General features: G+C 38.8%; 1 protein-coding gene across 2 annotated transcripts in view; it reads right to left on the bottom strand.

The window, feature by feature from the left end:
• Positions 1-8,194, bottom strand: part of PAK5 (p21 (RAC1) activated kinase 5) — a 183,728-nt gene extending 175,534 nt beyond the window's left edge. For both annotated transcript variants that reach the window (XM_007452032.1, XM_007452033.1), the window contains exon 1: positions 8,043-8,194. The gene's annotated coding sequence lies outside the window, so the exon portion shown is untranslated. The remainder of the gene's footprint in view (positions 1-8,042) is intronic.
• Between the last annotated feature and the right edge of the window lie 11,769 nt (positions 8,195-19,963).

Raw genomic sequence — 19,963 nt, 5'->3', positions numbered from 1 at the left:
TTTGGCAGGTAAAAAGTAGTCACCTTATTCCACAATCTGTATAATTATCATTGCATGTTGTAGCTATTAGATATCTCAACACTTGACCACTACCTAAGTCTTGTCTCAATTTACTACAGGTGAAAGCTTAAATAATCGTGATGCTGCCGTATACCAGGGTTAATTTTCACTCCAATTACTACACAAAAATGTGGTCCCTTTTGCTTTCAGACAGGTTAGTGATCCAATTCCAAAATCCTATCCACAGAGTATCCTTTCTACAACCACTTGTTTTAGTTCAATTTCCTAGGGACAAGCACTAATACCTTGATCAGAAGATGCAATCCCAAGGTAGGAGAGAAAGGAGAAAAGAAATGAGGCAGGGAAGGATAAGAAGTAAGACAAAGTCCTGTGTTACTGTCCTGGCCACCACATTATCATAAACCATGAAGAAACACAGTCAGGAGCTCAGCAAATGCATCTGCTAAGGGACATGGGAAACCTCCAAACATGCTGTACAGGGACATATGCCATGTAATAGACCACCAGAGAGACACATGGAGAGGGAATTTATCTGCCTTGCTACCTCTCTCTCCCCCAGGAGCAAGCTACTAAGGATATAGGTCAGTGCTTTTCAGCCAGGTACAATTTTGTCCCCCAGGGTTACATTTGACTAGAGATATTTTATGTCTAGAGACATTTTTGTTGTCATCACAAATGGGAGAACCTATTGGCATTTCGTGAGTAGAGGCCCAGGATAACTTTAAATATACTACAATGCACAGGACAGTCCCCCACCAACAAGAATTATTCAGCCCAAAACATCATTAATGCTACGGTGACAAACCCTGTTCCAGGTGGTGGTAAACCCAAGAGAATATGCAGAGGTGCCTAAGGTGTGGCTGACAAAACAACCAACAGGAAAAAGATGTGGAAGACATTTCATAGAAGAGAAAACACAAACGGAGAGCAAAACATGAAAAGATCTGAAGCTCATTAGTGAACAGGGACCTCAAATCATGGTAGACACCATTTGCCACTCAACTGAGTGGCAAAAATTAAGATCTTGAGAACACCAAGCATGGGGAGATTGGGTCTCCAGGGGAATTCTCATTTACTGCTGTGCTGGTCAGGAGTGTAAATTGCTACGATCTCTTTGGGAAAGAGTTTAGTATCATGTCGTAAAGTTGAACACATACATATTTAAGGTGGCCACTCATGCCAATCCTGGTTTGAACGCTGGAAAGCCTGCATCTTAGGAAACTCCGCAGTTCCAGGCAAACTGGGATGACTGGTCACCAGTATATTTTACATCCTAGCAACCTATTCCTATGTATATAACCCTAAACAGCTCTTGCACAAGCACCAGGAGATATATAAAAATGATCATAATATCATTTTCATAATATCAGAAAATGGAAATAATAGCAGTGTCAACCTACGAGAGAATAAATTGTAACATATTCACACAATGTAATATTTTTAGCTGTAAAAATGAACTACAGCTATGTGTAACAATATGAATGAATCTTAGAAACAACCATTAGATAAACTGAGCAAATCTGTAGACTATATGACTATAAGACTATTATAAAGCTCAAAAGGAAGCAAAAAAAATACATAGAGATATATTCATGTTTGGTCCAATTTCTTCTTAAGCAAGAAAATGGTGAATGGTAGACAAATGTAGGATAGTGGTTACCTCTGGAGGGGAGATGAGGAAATGGAATGGGAGACTCCCTTCTCCTCAAAGAAAAATAATCAGTTATTACATCCCCAGAGAGTGTTCACTGGATTTTGTATCTTTGTTGTCAGGTGTTATTTATTTCCTTTTTGGCTATGTTATTTTATGTTTACCTCTTTTTAAAAAAATCCATCTTTATCTCACTTTTTTAGAAATAGAGAACAAAGGATTAACAATAGTATCTGGGAGAGAAGAATGAATGTAATACATTTCCCAAGCCAATGAGGGTGGGTGGGCATTTTGGCCCCGGGCTCTCCATTCATGGGTCTTGCCAGCATGTATTTCTGCAGTCAAATTCCCATTCTGCCTCCAAGGAGCTGGGGATGCTAATGTCAGCCTGTTAAGCCTCACCTAGTATTGGCTGCACCTGGTCACTTGGGAGAGCACTACACTTAAAACTACACTTAAAACACAGGTCCAGGAGAACAATAAAAGTTTAGGGAAAACTGCAGAATCGTGCTGCTGTTTAATTTACACCATTTAGTCTCAGAGTGAAGAAATCCATGAACTGAAAATTACCATTTCACACACACATCCCAGTGCAAACACACATGCACAGATCTCCCTATAAAAACGTTCCTAACTTGCCCCAGAAACTTGACCCTGGGAGAGTCTAGAGCCTTGGAATTTCAGTTTGGGACCATAATCCAAAAATCTTTTATTAGTTTCCACTAAAACCCACTCACTTTGCTTGAGAGGAAGATGCTTACAGAAAGTGCATCACAGGAAGAGATTCTATCACGTAATCTGCATCACTGCATTACCTCCCTGAAGCCACAAACACAGTTATACACTGAAATTTTCCTACATTCAGGCCCACTCTGAATCTCACCTTTTTCTCCAATCACCAATCAAAGTACTTCCTTCCTTTTTCCTTTCTCCCTCCCTCTCTCTCTTTGAAATAAATACAAATCTATTATTCTGCCTGCAAGTTAACTTTCATCTTCCTGAATTCTGGTACATTTGACATATTTCTAGTCTTTAATCTTGCTCCCTTCTGTGTGCAATTCTTGGCCCTTCTCTTGCCCTCACCCCTGTATGCCTTCACTTCCAAATTACCTGACAGCATCATGGGATATCTCTTTGTGTGTCTTTAAGCTCATACTACAATCCTTGTCTGAAATTTGCTTCCTTCTTTATTTTGGCTGAGGAACACCTACTCACCTTGTATGTTTCAATCTAGATGCTTCTGCTCTTGGTAAATTGCAATCTCCCTTCCTGTATGTGACGCTGAAGATCTTCTCACCAAGAGGTGGGATCTATTTCCACACCCCTTAAATGTGGGCTGGCTTTGTGATTTGCTTTGGTCTATAAAATGAAGCAGAAGTGACTGTTCTGAGCCTAGGCCTCAAGAAACCTTGCACACTTTCATTCATTCTATTAAACCCTCCTCAGCCCACATGACTGAGCCTGGGCTAGCCTGCTGGAGAGCTGAGTTGCCCCAGCTACTTCCGATCAATTATCAGAAATGCGAGTGAAGCCATCTCAGACTATCCAACCCCTGGCCAACCAGTCAGCTAATTGCAGACAAGTGAGCAAATCTAGCTGAGATCAGCCAAACCTAGCCCAGATCAGAACTCCTCAAGTCAACCATAGACTCGTGAGCAATAATACTGCTTATTGTCTTAAGCTACTAAGTTATGGAGTTATTTGTTATGTGGCAACATTGTATATTCTTTCTTGATCCTATTTAATAGCTGCAACATACTTAAATCAAAGCCCCTTATATCACTACATAGTATCTTGTATTTCTCTTCCACAAATGTTCCAGCTCTTTGAAAACAGGAGCAATTTTTATTTTGTATCCCCCAAACCTAATAGCACCTGCCAACTTTTCAATAAATGGGTGTCAGAAAAACATCAATGATTAATTAATTAATTAAGGATTATAATGATGGTCAAGGGATTGTTTTGGAGGCAGACAAACCAGAATTTGAATCCCAACTCTGTTTCCTATATGTGTTACTCCAGAGATTTTGGTTAACCTCACTCAACTTTATCTGCCCATGTATAAACTGAAGGCTAGAATAATGTATATGCTGCAGGATTGTAGTGATAAGATATATATTCCCTCTGCCCCCAACCTGGCACAGAGTGAGTGTTCAACAAATAAGAATTAAATGATAAAATGTTCATAAAGCATTGAGTACATAGTACATGGCTTAGAGTTACTCAGCAAATATAATTAATTAATATGATCTATGATCTGTTAATAGGATCATGATCATCATCACTGTTGTCACATCTTGCAGGCGAAACTGTAGATGCTCCATCCATAACCCCTTGGCATCATCATTTCTATGCATGCTGATCTGATGGTGGCTTCCAATGGAAACACCTGGAACTCTTTGCCTAAGGGCTTCCTTGGTCCACACACATTTCAGGCCACAAATGCCAGGGAGTTAACACCCCTAACTCCCACCCAGAGAAGCAGCCCTCAACCATGGCAGATGGAAGAAGGTGGCTACGTATCCCAACTTTCTTGCCCTTGGTTAGGATAAATCCAAGGTATGTTCTATACTATATCCCAGAATTACCTAGTGAGATTGTGTGCCTTGGTCACAGCAGTGACAAAGGACCTTTTCTTTCTTCTCTTCCCCATCTCACATCCCTACTCCCCTACAAAGGTATACTAGCATCACCCCCGAACACATACCAGTATCCAAATTTAGAATCACTGTCTGATTCTAGGGAAATCAACTTAAAACAATATTACTCTTAGCTTTATTTTACCTTTATTGCTTCAGAATCTAACCACTTCTTCCAGGAATTCTGACTTCCACTTGAAAGCCTAGCCTTTTAATCATCTCTCCAGCTAATCAAAGAGTTGTATCCAGCCCAGTGATGACAAAACCAAGCACAGAATTTGGTGTGCTATCTTTAGTCTTCTTGGATGTTTTCATCATGGCTCAATTTTCTGAGTATATGATGACAGAGTTAACTTGTAGTTAATCTTGGGTAACTCTGTGCTCATCTTGAAAGGCATCTGAAACCATGGTATTGATGCTTGGCCAAGACAGAGGTGAAATGCATTAGCTAGTGATTTATAATGTGCTGTTAAAAGTCGAAACCCACCCCAGGCATCCTGTACCAGCTTGTCTATACTGTTTCTTGAAACTGTACGGATTGATGGTTTGCACCTGTTTACCTGTTTGCAAAGTCTGCTTTTGGCTACCTGAGTTGTGGAATATAAAATACCCCTCAGTGAGTTTGAGCCTTGGCTCTTCTGAGACACATGTATCTTGGTGGTTCATGATCAGAAGACAAAGTACACCCTGTGTGATGGAGTGGGGGCTGTACCTGGAAGTCTCAGCCCTCTCAGATGTTTGCTGAGCTTGCTTTCTCCTGCTGGACCCTATTCTTTGCTTTTATGTGTATACTTTGTGGCATCTCAAGAGTCTTTACAATTATCTGACACTATATAACTGCTGCACTGAGGCTCTTTTCTGACAACCAAAGCCTTTTGATAGGGGTTTGGAGTGAAGGAAGGAAGGGTCTACAGCACACAAATTTAGAACCGTTTCCAAAAGTTATGATTCTTGGAAAGCTGGGCTCAGTACTTTGCTGAGCTCTTAAAGCGCCGTTCGGCTGGGTTTCCATTTCATGAAAACCCTTCCAAACACAGACTCGAAGTCAGTCCATGCTCCAACAGTGGCTGTGGGCTTGAAATCTTGGACCCACCTGCCAAGGTCACTGCATAATTCCTTTTCCTCCCACCAAGCCCCTGTGAGCTTTGCTCAATGGTCACACACTCCAACACATGAAGCCCCGTCTGTGGGGAGCATTAGTTTCTCTGGCAAACATGGCTTGAATCCACATATTCCTATCTTTTTGTTTTTTTAAACTGAAGTATAGTTGATTTACAATGTTTCAGGTGTACAGCAAAATGATTCAGTTATACATACATGCATATATGTGTGTATATTATATATATTCTTTTTCAGATTATTTTCCATTATAGGTTATTACAAGATATTGAATATAGTTGCCTGTGTTATACAGTATGTCCTTGTTGCTTATCTATTTTATATATAGTAGTATGTATCTGTTAATCCCAAACTCCTAATTTATCCCTCTCCGCCTCCTTCCCCCTTCAGTAACCATAAGTTTGTTTTCTGTCTGTGAGTCTGTTTCTATTTTGTAAATAAGTTCACTTCTATTATTTTTTTAGATTCCATATATAAGTGATATCATATGATATTTGCCTTTCTCTGTCTGACTTACTTCACTTAGTATGATAATCTCTAGGTCCATCCATGTTGCTGCAAATAGAATTCTTTCTTTCTTTTATGGCTGAGTAATATCCATTGTATATATATACCACATCTTCTTTATCCATTAATCTGTCGATGGACATTTAGGCTGCTTCCATGTCTTGGCTATTGTAAATAGTGCTGCAGTGAATATTGGGTTGCATGCATCTTTTTGAATTATGGTTTTCTCCGTATATATGTCTAGGAGTGGAATTTCAGGATCATATGGTAGTTCTATTTTTAGTTTTTTAAGGAACCTCCATACTGTTTTCCATAGTGGCTGTATCAGTTTACATTCCTGCCAGCAGTGTAGGAGGGTTCCCTTTTCTCCACACCCTCTCCAGCATTTACTATTTATAGACTTTTTGATGATGGCCATTCTGACTGGTATGAGGTGGTACCTCATTGTAGTTTTGATTTGCATTTCTCTAATAATTAACGATGTTGAGCATCTTTTCATGTGCCCGTTGGCCATCTGTATGTCTTCTATGAAGAAATGTCTGTTTAGGTCTTCTGCCCATTTTTTAAATTGGGTTGTCTGTTCTCTTGATATTGAACTGTAGGAGCTATTTGTATATTTTGGACATTAATCCCTTACATATTCTTGTCTTCTTAAAACACCAATTTAAGTAGTATTTTCATTTTTCCTTTAATGTTCCACCTAGGAATAATCCAGTATGAAAGTTTTAGTCTTTGAGTTATGCTTGACTAACCTAAGCTACTAGTCCTTTAAAAACTCATTATCCAGAAGGGTACCCTTCACATGAGCTACCTCTCTGTGGCTCATGTAACACTGTTCTCAGAAGTCAGGAACCATGCAGCAAGGAAGAGAGTTGTTGCAAAAACCTCTGGAAGGCTCAAGTCTCAAAATGTTGCAAGATAACCTGCCTTGACCATGAGATTTCAGGGCAGAATTTTATGTCTTTTCACAGTGTGACATCAAGCGCCTCTCAGTTTCAGAAGCCACAAATATATACATCATAAGCTGTTCTTTGAAACAGCAAAAAAATTTACCAGTTGACTACTGTACATTAAAGCACAAATGACAGCATACCTTACATATGACAATTAGAATTATGTTTGGGGATTCATAAAGAGCATTGATGATTATCTAGTTTCATCTGGTTGAAGGAGATCCAAAATCTATTTTAAATCCATCTATACCCCATGCCAGGTCCGTAAGCCAACTCATCATCATCTCTCGCCTAGGTGATGGCACCGTGTTTCCCACTATTACTGAGCCCCCTACCCCTTAGCTAAATAAAGCAGGATGGCCTTTTAAAAATATAAATTCACTTCTCTAATAACTCTCCAATGGTTTCTACCTTCGTTGGAGTACAATCAAGATACTTTTCCATGTCTAAAGTCTCTCCGACTTATTCTCTACGTCATCCTTCTCCAAATACCCTCTCAAAGCAATAAAGGCCTCCTTTCCAATCGAGCCTTGAACATATGTCTGGATTCTGGTTCACAGAACATGCAAGGTCCTATCTTCAAACTTTTACCATGCTGGCTCTTTTCCATCATTCAACTCAAAATTCTCTGAGTGGTCTGCTCTGACACTCAAACGGAAGTAGCCCTTTATTTATTCTCTACCTCATTAACCTGTTTATCATGTTTATAAACATTATAAACGGCTGCCAGTTTCCTTTGCATTGATTTACAATCATCCCTTGGTATCCGGGGGTGATTAGTTCCAGGACCCCTGTGGATATCAAAATCCGCAGATGCTTAAGTCCCTTATATAAAATGGCACAGCAAAGTTGGCCCTCTGTATCCTGGGTTCCCCATTCAAGGATTCAATGAGGATGCAGAACCCGAGAATACAGAGGGCCTATTCTACTTACTTACCTCCTCCCACTAGAATGTCTGCTCCTTCAAAGCCATACCCCTGTCTTTTTTGTTCACTATTGTATCCCTAATTGCCTAGAACAATGTGCAAGCATGTAGAAGTCACCCAATAAGTATATGTTGAATAAAAAAGGTACTTTTTTGTCTTCTCACCATTGTATCAGTTAAAATAAAAATTTAAAGGGAAAAAAACATAATGTAATTTATTCCCCAACCTTTTTTATGCTGGCTGTGGATGAATCAGACTCCAGAGGAGTGTGGCTATTTCTGGTCTGCAGCTTTTCGTTGGCGTTCTTCACTGTTCTTCATTTTTCCTCAGTGTTCATTTTGGCAAGAGGTCGAAGCATTTCACCACAGTGTATTTCTGCAACAACATGGTACCAACATGAGTTAGAATCCCACCAACTTATGCTCTGTTTAAAAATAAACATAAAACCTCATTTACTTCACGTCTCTCCATGCTGCATGTCTTTTCTTTACTGTTTCAACCCTTTTCTCGGACATGCAGCTACTGATCTGCGTGCTATTACCTGGACACCTCCAGGCAAAGTCAAGTTCCCCTTAGCACTGCCTGCGTCTGTCACAGCACTTTCTCTAATCATTCCACTGTGAGTCCATCTCTCCCATCGATGGTGAGCCCTCTGGGGACAGGAACTGTGCCTATGGCCTGTGAATCTCTAGTGCCTCATCCACTAACTAGTTATTAAACAGGTTTAATACAGTTGATTCTCATTATTTGTAGTAGTTATGTTCTATATAGTTGCCACCAACACTAAATTAGTGATGCTGAACCATTGCTCCAAGAGGATATACAGGATTAGGTTTCTGCTAGTTTCTGGCCCCAACACTTGCACCAATCAATCAATACACAACCTTATTGTATGGTTCTACGTGTGTTTCCATTTAAAGACACCTCATTTAGTATACATTGTTCATTTGTTAACATTCAACCCACAGCCAAGAGCATTGTAACTCATGCCTGAACGAAGCTTCCCCAAGACATGCATTTTCTCCGTAAGGTACATCACAGCCTTCTTACACTTAGGAACACTAGGCAGTACTTCAGTACTACACTGGGGAGCCATTTCCAACAGCAAAATCACCAACAAAAAGCACAGAAATGCAAAAAGCATAAGAAGGTGAGCTTGCAAATACAAAATCCATGAATAAGAAGGACGGACTCAATACACACTGCTGAATCATATGCACTGCCATTTAAATGAGTAAAAAATAAATACTACTGACAGGGTAGAAAGGGACTAATACAGATTTCATATGCTTCATGAAAGATCCAGAAACTGAAAACAGTTATTCTCTCCTATCCTTTGAAAAGGACAAATTCCAGAGCCTAGTTCTTTTCGTCTACCCAACATTACTCACTGTTCATCCCATGTTCAGACAAGTCCAAAGAAAATTTCCTTGAAGATAATTATAGGTTAATAGTCTACCTTATCCATGATGGCACAACCCAAACTTCTCCCAGAAGATGGTTCCATTTTTCTCCTGGGATTATAAGAAGAAATACCCGCTTTTATTTCATTATACTCATCAGTTAACTGTAAGTACACAATGTACACACTGTAGAGACTTATATTTTCTGTAAAAATGCCAGTACTCTGTGACATAAACAACGCAGGTATCATATGTTAAGTATCTACTTTCTAATGCACTTGAAGGACATTTAAGACTTCCTTAGGAGGAGAGGAACCAAGATGGCGGAGTAAAAGGACGTGCTCTCACTCCCTCTTGCAAGAACACCAGAATCACAACTAGCTGCTGGACAATCAACAACAGGAAGAAACTGGAACTCACCAAAAAAGATACCCCACATCTAAAGACAAAGGAGAAGCCAAAATGAGATGGTAGGAGGGGTGCAATCACAGTAAAATCAAATCCTATAACTGGTGGGTGGGTAACTCACAGACTGGAGAACACTTATACCACAGAAGTCCACCCACCAGAGTGAAGGTTCTGAGCCCCACATCACGCTTCCCAACCTGGGGGTCTGGCAATGGGAGGAGGAATTCCTAGAGAATCAGACCTTGAAGCTTAGTGAGAATTGATTGCAAGACTTTGACAGGACCGGGGAAAAACAGAGACTCCACTCTTGGAGGGCAAACACAAAGTAGTGTGTGCATTGGGACCCAGGGGAAGGAGCAGTGACCTCAGGGGAGACTGAACCAGACCTACCTGCTAGTGTTGGAGGGTTTCCTGCAGAGGCCAGTCGGGGGGTGGGGGGGAAGTTGTGGCTCACCATGGTGACAAGGACACTGGAAGCAGAAGTTCTGGGAAGTACTCCTTGGCATGAGCCCTCCCAGAGTCCCTCATTAGTCCCACCAAAGAGCCCAGGTAGGCTCCAGTGTTGGGTTGCCTCAGGCCAAACAACCAACAGGGAGGGAACCCAGCCCCACCCATCAACAGTCAAGTGGATTAAAGTTTTACTGAGCTCTGCCCACCAGAGCAACACTCAGCTCTACCCACCACCACTCCCTCCCATCAAGCCTCTTAGATAGCCTCATCCACCAGACAGCAGACAGCAGAAGCAAGAAGAACTACAATCCTGCAGCCTGTGGAACAAAAACCACATTCACAGAAAGACAGACAAGATGAAAAGGCAGAGGGCTATGTACCAGATGAAGGAACAAGATAAAACCCCAGAAAAACAACTAAATGAAGTGGAGATAGGCAACCTTCCAGAAAAAGAATTCAGAATAATGATAGTGAAGATGATCCAAGACCATGGAAGAAGGTTGGAGGCAAAGATCAAGAAGATGCAAGAAATGTTTTAAAAAGACCTAGAAGAATTAAAGAACAAACAAACAGAGATGAACAATACAATAACTGAAATGAAAACTATACTGGAAGGAATCAATAGCAGAATAACTGAGGCAGAAGAACGGATAAGTGACCTGGAAAATAGAATGGTGGAATTCACTGCTGCGGAACAGAATAAAGAAAAAAGAATGAAAAGAAATGAAGACAGCCTAAGAGACCTCTGGGACAACATTAAATGCAACAACATTCACATTATAGGGGTCCGAGAAGGAGAAGAGAGACAGAAAGGACCCAAGAAAATATTTGAAGGGATTATAGTCAAAAACTTCCCTAACATGGGAAAGAAAATAGCCACCCAAGTCCAGGAAGCACAGCGAGTCCCATACAGGATAAACCCAAGGAGAAACATGCCGAGACACATAGTAATCAAATTGGCAAAAATTAAAGACAAAGAAAAATTACTGAAAGCAGCAAGGGAAAAATGACAAATAACACAATGGAACTCCCGTAAGGTTAACAGCTGATTTCTCACCAGAAAATCTACAAGCCAGAGGGAGTGGCATGATATACTTAAAGTGATGAAAGGGAAGAAACTACAACCAAGATTACTCTACCCAGCAAGGATCTCATTCACATTCAATGGAGAAATCAAAAGCTTTACAGACAAGCAAAAGCTAAGAGAATTCAGCACCACCAAACCAGCTCTACAACAAATGCTAAAGGAACATCTCTAAGTGGGAAACACAAAAGAAGAAAAGAACCTACAAAAACAAACCCAAAACAATTAAGAAAATGGTAATAGGAACATACATATCGATAATTACATTAAATGTGAGTGGATTAAATGCTCCAACCAAAAAACACAGGCTTGCTGAATGGATACAAGAACAAGACCCATATATATGCTGTCTACAAGAGACCCACTTCAGACCTAGGGACACATACAGACTGAAAGTGAGGGGATGGAAAAAGATATTCCATGGAAATGGAAATCAAAAGAAAGCTGGAGTAGCAATACTCATATCAGATAAAATAGACTTTAAAATAAACAATGTTACAAGAGACAAGGAAGTACACTACATAATGATCAAGGGATCAATCCAAGAAGAAGATGTAACAATTATAAATATATATGCACCCAACATAGGAACACCACAATACATAAGGCAACTGCCAACAGCTATCAAAGAGGAAATAGACAGTAACACAATAATAGTGGGGGACTTTAACACCTCACTTACACCAACGGACAGATCATCCAAAATGAAAATAAATAAGGAAACAGAAGCTTTAAATGACACAATAGGCCAGATAGATTTAATTGATATTTATAGGACGTTCCATCCAAAAACAGCAGATTACACTTTCTTCTCAAATGGGCACGGAACATTCTCCAGGATAGATCACATCGTAGGTCATAAATCAAGCATCAATAAATTTAAGAAAATTGAAATCATATCAAGCATCTTTTCTGACCATAGCGCTATGAGATTAGAAATGAATTACAGGGAAAAAAACGTAAAAAAAAAAAAACACATGGAGGCTAAACAATACATTACTAAATAACCAAGAGATCACTGAAGAAATCAAAGAGGAAATCAAAAAATACCTAGAGACAAATGACAATGAAAACACGACTATCCAAAACCTATGGGATGCAGCAAAAGCAGTTCTAAGAGGGAAGTTTATAGCTATACAAGCCTATTTCAAGAAACAAGAAAAATCTAAAGTAAACAATCTAACCTTACACCTAAAGGAACTAGAGAAAGAAGAACAAACAAAACCCAAAGTTAGCAGAAGGAAAGAAATCATAAAGATCAGAGCAGAAATAAATGAAATAGAAACAAAGAAAACAATAGCAAAGATCAGTAAAACTAAAAGCTGGTTCTTTGAGAAGATAAACAAAATTGATAAACCACTAGCCAGACTCATCAAGAAAAAGAGGGAGAGAACTCAAATCAATAAAGTTAGAAATGAAAAAGGAGAAGTTACAACAGACACCACAGAAATACAAAGCATCCTAAGGGACTACTACAAGCAACTCCATGCCAATAAAATGGACAACCTGGAAGAAATGGACAAATTCTTAGAAAGGTATAACCTTCCAAGACGAAACCAGGAAGAAACAGAAAATATGAACAGACCAATCACAAGTAATTAAATTGAAACTGTGATTAAAAATCTTCCAACAAACAAAAGTCCAGGACAAGATAGCTTCACAGGTGAATTCTATCAAACATTTAGAGAAGAGCCAACACCCATCCTTCTCAAACTCTTCCAAAACACTGCAGAGGAAGGAACAATCCCAAACTCATTTTATGAGGCCACCATCACCCTGATACCAAAACCAGACAAAGATACTACAAAAAAAGAAAATTACAGACCAATATCACTGATGAATATAGATGTAAAAATCCTCAACAAAATACTTGCAAACAGAATCCAACACATTAAAAGGATCGAACACCATGATGAAGTGGGATTTATCCCAGGGATGCAAGGATTCTTCAATATTTAAAAATCAATCAATGTGATACACCATATTAACAAATTGAAACATAAAAGCCATATGATCATCTCAATAGATGCAGCAAAAGCTTTTGACAAAATTCAACACCTATTTATGATAAAAACTCTCCAGAAAGTGGGCATAGAGGGAAACTGCCTCAACATAATAAAGGTAATATACGTCAAACCCACAGCAAACATCATTCTCAATGGTGACAAACTGAAAGCATTTCCTCTAAGATCAGGAATGAGACAAGGATGTCCACTCTCACCACTATTATTCAACATAGTTTTGGAAGTGCTAGCCATGGCAATCAGAGAAGAAAAAATACAAATTGGAAAAGAAGAAGTAAAACTGTCACTGTTTGCTGATGACATAATACTATACATACAGCATCCTAAAAATGCCACCAGAAAACTACTAGAGCTAATCAATGAATTTGGTAAAGATGCAGGATACAAAATTAATGCACAGAAATCTCTTGCATTCCTATACACTATTGATGAAAAATATGAAAGAGAATTTATGGAAACACTCCCATTTACCATTAAAACAAAAGAAATGGGCTTCCCTGGTGGCGCAGTGGTTGAGAGTCCGCCTGTTGATGCAGGGGACACGGGGTCGTACCCCAGTCTGGAAAGATCCCACATGCCATGGAGCGGCTCGGCCCGTGAGCCATGGCCGCTGAGCCTGCGCGTCCGGAGCCTGTGCTCCGCAACGGGAGAGGCCACAGCAGAGAGAGGACCGCGCAATGCAAAAAAAAAAAAAAAAAAAAAAAAAAAGAAATACAATACCTAGGAATAAACCTATCTAGGGAGAAAAAAGACCTGTATGTAAAAAACTATAAGACACTGATGAAAGAAATTAAAGATGATACCAACAGGTGGAGAGATATAGTATGTTCTTGGATTGGAAGAACCAATAATGTGAAAATGACTATACTGCCCAAAGCAATCTACAGATTCAATGCAATCCCTATCAAATTACCAATGGCATTTTTTACGGAACTAGAACAAATCATCTTAAAATTTGTATGGAGACCCAAAAGACCCCGAATAGCCAAAGCAGTCTTGAGGGAAAACAATGGAGCTGGAAGAATCAGACTCCCTGACTTCAGTCTATACTACAAAGCTACATTAATCAAGACAATATGGTACTGGCACAAAAAACAGAAACATAGATCAATGGAACAAGATAGAAAGCCCAGAGATAAACTCATGCACCTATGGTCAACTAATCTATGACAAACGAGGCAAAGATATACAATGGAAAAAGACAGTCTCTTCAATAAGTGGTGCTGGGAAAACTGGACAGCTACAGGTAAAAGAATGAAATTAGATCACTCCCTAACACCATACCCAAAAATAAGCTCAAAATGGACTAGAGAACTAAATGTAAGACCGGGCACTATAAAACTCTTAGAGGAAAACATAGGAAGAACACTCTTTGACATAAATCACAGCAAGATCTTTTTGGATCCACCTCCTAGAGTAATGGAAATAAAAACAAAAATAAACAAATGGGACCTAATGAAACTTCAAAGCTTTTGCACAGCAAAGGAAACCATAAACAAGACGAGAAGACAACCCTCAGAATGCGAGAAAATATTTGCAAATGAATCAACGGACAAAGGATTAATCTCCAAAATATATAAACAGCTCATGCAGCTCAATATTAAAGAAACAAACAACCCAATCCAAAAATGGGCAGAAGACCTAAATAGACATTTCGCCAAAGCAGACATACAGATGGCCAAGAAGAACATGAAAAGCTGCTCAACATCACTAATTATTAGAGAAATGCAAATAAAAACTACAATGAGGTATCACCTCACACCAGTTAGAATGGGCATCATCAGAAATTCTACAAACAACAAATACTGGAGAGGGTGTGGAGAGAAGGGAACCCTCTTGCACTGTTGGTGGGAATGTAAATTGATACAGCCACTATGGAGAACAGTATGGAGGTTCCTTAAAAATTGAATTACCATATGATCCAGCAATCCTACTACTGGGCCTATACCCAGAGAAAACCATAATTCAAAAAGACACATGCACCCCAACGTTCACTGCAGCACTATTTACAATAGCCAGGTCATGGAAGCAACCTAAATGCCCATTGACAGACGAATGGATAAAGACATTGTGGTACATATATACGATGGAATATTACTCAGCCATAAAAAGGAACAAAATTGAGTCATTTGTTGAGACGTCGATGGACCTAGGGACTGTTATACAGAGTGAAGTAAGTCAGAAAGAGAAAAACAAATATCGTATATTAACGCATGTATGTGGATCCTAGAAAAATGGTACAGATGAACTGGTTTGCAGGGCAGAAGTTGAGACACAGATGTAGAGAACAAACGTATGCACAGCAAGGGGGAAAACTGCGGTGGGGTGGGGATGGTGCTGTGCTGAATTGGGCGATTGGGATTGACATGTATACACTGATGTGTATAAAACTGATGACTAATAAGAACCTGCAGTATAAAAAAATAAACAAAAAACAATATTAAACTTTCTTTGGGTTATTTGTATGGAAATATGTTAATATAAATGTTGCAGACATTACATGAAATTTCTGAAAATCTTACATGTTCTGGTATAATGTTATAAGTCATAATTCTAGTTATTACTTTAAAATGTATATCTCAGAAATAACTAAATTTCCTTGTCAGTTGCATTATGAACTTTCATCAAATCTTTAACCTGGTCATGTTTAAGTCTTTTGTCATTTACAGACAGTTTTGGGTATACTCTGATGCTTTTGCAAAAATGTTTCTATAAAAGGGTTTCATCTTCAAGGAATTCATGGAAAAGACTCTGACAAGTACAGGTTTCTGGTAACTGACTATAATCCTGAACTGAATGAATAAGCATTTTCAGAACTCTATGGAAAACTGATGAATTCATAAAAGTGCTAACAAAAGATCAAGATAAAAAAAATTAATTACATGGGACTGAGTGAACTGATGAGGATGATTATAATTTTTGTAACTTTCTATTTGAATAAAAAAAGAAAAATCCCACAAGGACTCAGAGGCAAAAAATATACAAATCAATTTTCAGTGCAAAGTAAAGGAGCTGTTACAGTGGAGGATTACTGGACTGAATGTCAATATTATGACATAGTATGAGTGTGTTTTGTGTTTGGTAATTGCAATCATTGTTGCTTTTCTTGTGTTATCCATTTACAATGCTTGGTGTCAGTTTATTTATCTCTTGTAAAAATAAAATATAGTGTGTGTGTGTGGGGGGGGAAGACTTCCTTAGGAATACAGATTTATGTTTTAAAGCTGCTACAAAATTTTTCCAATTAAGTTTACTTCTCAGAATTTTAAAATGTTTAAATTTAACCTTGATTTAGTTGTAGTTCATGGAAAGTAATTTGTTGGTAAAATCACCTCTGCAAAAGCACGACCTATGTTTTAAACTACCATTGCTGGGATCAGTAGGATTTGCAGAAGGCAATGTTTTGCGTACGTGACACGAAATAGAAGGATGATTCTGAAAACTCACTTCTTATGTGTTCAAAATCATCTAAAATGGACTTCCCTGGTGGCACAGCGGTTAAGAATCCACCTGCCAATGCAGGGTACACGGGTTCGATCCCTGGTCCAGGAAGATCCCACATGCTGCAGAGCAAGCCCATGCACCACAACTACTGAAGCCCACGTGCCCTAGAGCCTGCGCACCACAACTACTGAGCTCATGCACTGGAACTACTGAAACCCCGTGCTCTCTAGAGCCCACATGTTGCAACTACTGAGCCTGCATGATGCAACTACTAAAGCCCACACACCTAGAGCCCGTGCTCCGCCAACAAGAGAAGCCACCACAATGAGAAGGCTGTGCACCGCAACGAAGAGTAGTGCCCACTCACCGCAACTAGAGAAAGCCCGCACTCTAGCAACGAAGACCCAACGCAGCCAAAAAATAAAAATTTTTAATTTTTAATAAGTCAGCTAAAATATAAGTAGACACAATTTCCTTTTAAAGTTTTGTGAGATTCTCTTCATATATTTCAGAGTATCAGAAGATAAGTCACCTTGTCAGGAAATGCAGTTTCAGGATTGATAAAACCATATGGGTCTACTGCATAACAATAAGATAAATCAACATATTTTACCTTATTTACCAATCAACATATTTTACCTTATTTACCAAGTAATACCTTGATGCAGAAAAATAAAATGAATGAAATGCATCTTACTTTATACTTTATCAGTACTGTTATATTACATTTTCCATATAATTAACCAATATTTGCTTTGAGTTTATTTTGTAAAATTTAGCATTTTTCATTTTCTATTTATTCTGAAAAACACTAAGAAAAACAGATGCCATTAACTTACTTTAATATGTGCCTAGATCATCACTAAACCTCTCAAATTTCTTTCTCTTTAAACAGCCCACTAAGAAACCTTTATTTATGTCTCTGATAAAGCCATATCACCACTATTGACCTATAAAAAGCAATGTGAATGTTCAGGTAACAGCTATCCCATTCTGAACCTGATGATAATGTGCCTCTTAATATGAGGTACATTAAATTTCATATTTCCATTTCTAACCTTCAAGAGGAAGGGGTTGGCTTTGAAATTGACAGCCATGGTTCCACCTTGTACTAACTGCATGATTTGGGCCAATTCACTATTCCCCAAATTTATTTATTCATCTGAAAAGTGAAGATGGACACTATTTTCTGTAACCTAGAGTGGTTCTCATGATAAAGTGGAAATGGCCTGTGTAAAGTACCTGGCCAACAGTGAATGGTAAAAAAATCTTAGTTCTTGTTTTTATTAAGTACAATACCAACACAAGCAGCACTGTAGACAATTGAATTTAGCTCTTAAAGCCAAAATATAGTGACCTGTTACCCGTGGGTAATTTGAAAAAAAAAGTTATAGTTCACCCACATTTTGACTTACCATCAAAACAAGAATGTCTATGGCTGTGATATGTATGCACGTTATAATATATAACTCAAAATCTCTAAGAGTCTACTTTATGTAAAACAGAACAAAGATTGACCATCAGCTATATTAGAACAAACAGTTCTGTTCCTGCACATTTTTTTCTCCTCTCATTCAAAGATGAAAGTACTTATGCCAATGAATTTTAAGGTGGTTTAGACCAGGATGAAATGGGTCCCAGCAGCCCTGTAACCTTAGAATGTTTGTTGCATCATTCACGCTTTCATCCACTTCTCCTAGTAACAAGAAATGCAAATTCGTGAATGGTAGGTTTAATATGTGGTCTGGGGCTTCCCTGGTGGCGCAGTGGTTGAGAGTTCGCCTGCCGATGCAGGGGACACGTGTTTGTGCCCCGGTCCGGGAAGATCCCACATGCCGCAGAGCGGCTGGGCCCGTGAGCCATGGCCACTGTGCCTGCGCGTCTGGAGCCTGTGCTCCGCAACGGGAGAGGCCACAACAGTGAGAGGCCCGCGTACCACAAAAAAAAAAAGAAAAAATGTGGTCTGTGTTATTATGTTAGCAAAACAGGACTTTTTTTTCCTCTATGAGAATAGGCTATGACTTTGGCCTCATTAATATTGAGTTCTGGCCAAAGGAACTCCAATAGGTTATGAAATCACGAAAGCTGCTAAATCCCATCAGGCTAAATCTTCCAACAATTCCAAGGCATTGAGGTAAGAGTAGGAAAAAATGGACTGTATGGAGAAAACCTAAGGCACAATTTTTTAACCTGTTTTTTTAAAACTAGAATAGAACCTTTCCACAAGGAACTAATATGGATCATACTTCTTGAAAAATATTGTCTTTACCACTGTGCCATTTTTAAATAGTTTTTGTGTATACTTTTAAAATTTCAGTTTTATTTTATTTTTTAATTGAAGTATAGCTGATTTGCAATGTTGTGTTAGTTTCAGGTGTGCAGCAAAGTGATTCAGTTACATATATATTGTTTTTCAAATTTGTTTCCCTTATAGGTTATTACAAAATAATGAATATAGTTCTCTGTGCTATACAGTAGGTCCTTGTTGGTTGTCTTTTTTATATATAGGAGTGTGTACATGTTAATCCCAAACTCCTAATTGATCCCTGCCCTCTTTGTATATATTTTAGAATGGAGATAATTCTATACTTTCAGCTAGATGCTGTGCTCCTCATCTAATAGGTAAACTCTAGGTGCACAAAGGGTTTTATTACCAGGCTTGACAGTGTAAAAGCCAAGCAGAAAACAAACTGGCAGAGATGGCTTAATATAAGCTTCCTCTGAGGAGTTGAAAACATAATCACATTTTGTTTCCTGCTATTCATCTGCCCCTCTGTGATCTCTGTCTCTCTATATAATAAAATATTTATAGCCAGAACCCCGCATCCCTTCCTCCTTCTTAACTGTTGGAATAAGGTGTGTTCTGCTTCCACGGGAGAAAGCAGCAATATAATAGAAACACTAAAATTTGAATAAATGACTTTGGGGAGGAGTAGAAAACCTAATCCACTCAAAAAGGGATTTTCTTTCCTTCGAAGCAAGATAACCATGACGTATGGGACTGCATGTTTGCAGTAATTATTTACGCCCTTGTTCGGCTGCACTGAACACTCTCAAGGGAAACTTCTTGGGAACCTACAGCACTATTTCCTTTCTTTGGATGTCCTCAGATATAGATTGAGCGCTATTTTGTTTTTATTTTCAGGTATTAATAAAGTGATTTTTAAAAACAATCTCACCTTTCCCTATAGGAAAATATCCTGTTTGAATGTCTGGCCTCTATCTATGAGATATTTCCCCTGAGCCAGTGGAAGGACTGAGTTTTTCAGGACTATGAACTATAGGTAATATTCTCATGTTAATGCTCTTTTCATCTGGAAGAGCAGCTTGTAAT

The sequence above is a fragment of the Lipotes vexillifer genome, unplaced genomic scaffold, assembly GCF_000442215.2.
Source record: "Lipotes vexillifer unplaced genomic scaffold, Lipotes_vexillifer_v1.1 scaffold257, whole genome shotgun sequence".
Lineage (NCBI taxonomy): Eukaryota > Metazoa > Chordata > Mammalia > Artiodactyla > Lipotidae > Lipotes > Lipotes vexillifer.
This window is presented reverse-complemented; position numbering and strand designations above follow the sequence as displayed.